Source organism: Hypanus sabinus, unplaced genomic scaffold, assembly GCF_030144855.1.
Source record: "Hypanus sabinus isolate sHypSab1 unplaced genomic scaffold, sHypSab1.hap1 scaffold_1577, whole genome shotgun sequence".
Classification (NCBI taxonomy): Eukaryota; Metazoa; Chordata; class Chondrichthyes; order Myliobatiformes; family Dasyatidae; genus Hypanus; species Hypanus sabinus.
Window position 1 is genome coordinate 40,943 of NW_026779656.1, and position 2,751 is coordinate 43,693.

The following is a 2,751-nucleotide window of genomic DNA, read 5'->3' on the forward strand; positions in this document are numbered from 1 at the left end:
CCTACTTCTTCATATTGCAACCTGTGAAAGTGATTGACAATATACCCTGGGACTGCATTCCAAAGCCGAGCTACTATACGGATGCCGGGTGGTTGGGATATGACTGTTTTACTACTGCTCTATCGCCATTACTCCCGTTCGTGTTAATACTCCTGCTCAACGCTCTGACAGTCAGACACATTGTCGTGACTAGTCGCGTCCGTAAGGGGCTGAGGGGTCAGAGCAAGACGGAGATCCGCAGTGACCCGGAGATGGAGAGCAGGAGGAGGTCTGTGATCTTACTTCTCTCCATCTCCGGAAGCTTCATCATCCAGTGGTCGGTAAAAGTTTCTGAATCCCTTTCTGGATTGGATAATTACAATGAGTCGGAATACATTTTTCAACATACCGGATACATGCTGATGTTATTAAGTTGCTGCACAAACACGTTTATTTATGGGGTAACTCAGTCCAAGTTCAGAGAGCAGTTCATCAGCGCAGCGAAATATCCACTCTCGTCAATTATTCATCTAATCAATAAACAAAGTATCTAAGCTCTTCTCAGAGGGGGTTATGGTGATTTCATCTTAACACTGCAGAACTAACATCGGAGAACATGGCAGCGGGGAGAATAAAACTGGTTTAGTGCCGAGAGAGGCACAACACTGGAAAATACACATTCACACCTTCAACCAGCGACGTCCACCTCCTGTCAATTACTGAACTCACCTTACCTTTTATGTTTATTCCCCACCATATTCCGGCTCCTGTCACCGCCACAACCCTTTCGGTAATGATGGAGCGGGAGAGGATCCGGGGGCATTCAAGTCCTAGTCGGCAAAATTGCATCTCATTTGTTACGTTAGCCTTTTGCATCAGAATGAAATGAGAAAGCGAGTCAACAGTCTGCACGAACTCACAGTAAACCTCGCTCTTGTCCTTCATTTTAGATAAACCTGTCATGGAGAAATGATTAACGCTACAGAGCTCCTGGATTTGGTCCATAATTGTGCGAATTTCCATGGAGTAACCAAACGTCTGTTTTGCCTCCCTTTCTCTCAGTTAAAACGGGTAAAACGAGAGGTCTGGACATAGACAAAAATCTCATTTCTCAATTGCGACGGATTTTCGGCCTGTTCTAGCGGTGTTTATTATTGTCCTGCAGCTCTAATTGTCTAATGTTTGTGTACTGACTTTGGGATTATACCTGTTGTATATATTACCATTGGGACAATATCGCAGACTTTCATTTTCCTTTTCAAGTCGGCATATTTCAGTTGTTATTCACACTGACGTTTGTGTGTTGTATGTGTCGGAATGACTATACCAATCAAGTAAATTGTCTTTGCATGCTTATCCTGTGATATTATATCCGGACGGGGTATCATGTACTTACTGCTTGCCCAATAAAGGATCGATCATAATATAATCGTCAGAATCCGCCTTAAAACGGCATTACGCGCATATTTATACTAATCTATAGGATCTTGCCAAAATCTGCATCTTCAAGCGAGATTCTGGTGAATGATGCTTCCCACTGTGTAAGGAAACAGATTGAAGTAAATCGTTCTTGTATCATGTAATGCGTTGGATAGTTTGAAACAACATACTGTATTCTGCTTTACAACCCGAGAGAGGCACAACACAGGAAAATACACTTTGTCTTGAATTTGTCAGATTTTTTAATGAGCATTTCTGTTACCTTTTTTTCAGCTACCTGGTCCTGTATTACCACAAGGAACAACTCAGTTTCTGGGAGGAGATCTCCAACTTTTAGCCTGGCGTCAGACGCTTCTAGTTGACACCTGGTTTGCTCAGGTGGTGGGGATCTCATCCCTGGACAATTATGCTCATCCAGGTTAACTCTTTCTTCTACAGCAGTGTTACCCAACCTATTCTAGACTTTTTCGTGCCGCGAAACAAGTGGAAATGTCGAACACCCTGGTTGCTAACTTATGTATCCCCAACAACGTCTGTTAGGTTAGTAAGATTGCCGAGTGTCAGACGCGTTGTGATGACGAATGTTCAAGGCCTGCAGTGCTTGGCTTCTTTCCGCGTCCCAGTGCCACGTCCTTCTTTGGAAGTGCCTGCTCTACTTGAGGTCTGGTGCCTCAAGTTAGAGGCAGCTTACCGCCCCACCAAGAATACTGAACGCCCCCTCCCCCCCACCCCCGGCGAGTGTTGTTGTTCCTAAAGCCATCTGAGGACACGTCACTGCCCCCAGAGGGCATCACTGTTCCATTGCGATATTTTCTGCATCTTTCTGGGTTAGGCTTTCATTTCAGTTCAAAATAGCACATGCTCGCAGCGTGTTGAATCCGGTTTCCGTTGATGCAAATACATCAACGTAAAAAGTAAATTTTAAAAAAAGTAGAATAAAGTAAATCCTTATAAGTGTGTCTGTGAGTGGGACACAGGGGATGGAAGTCCCTCAACACTGAGTGTGTGCAGCTCCCTCAAAATCTCGCTCCCTCCTCTCTCCACAGTGCGCTCACATGATCTGTCACTCCCTTTCTCCCCACCCTTCACCCTCCTCACTCCTCAAAACACTGCTTCCATCTTCTCACTCTCCCTTTCCTCCTCTCCCCTCTTATCCTAATACACCCTCTCCCACTTCCTCGCCAACCCTCTCTTACTCTGCTCAACCCAACTTTCTCTCACTCTCACCTCTCTTCTCCCCTTTCTGTCTACAAACCACACCCCCACCCCGACACTGAATCTCAGCCCGTGTTCACTCCAGGATAGCATCCCGTCCGTTTCAATGTGCGACGG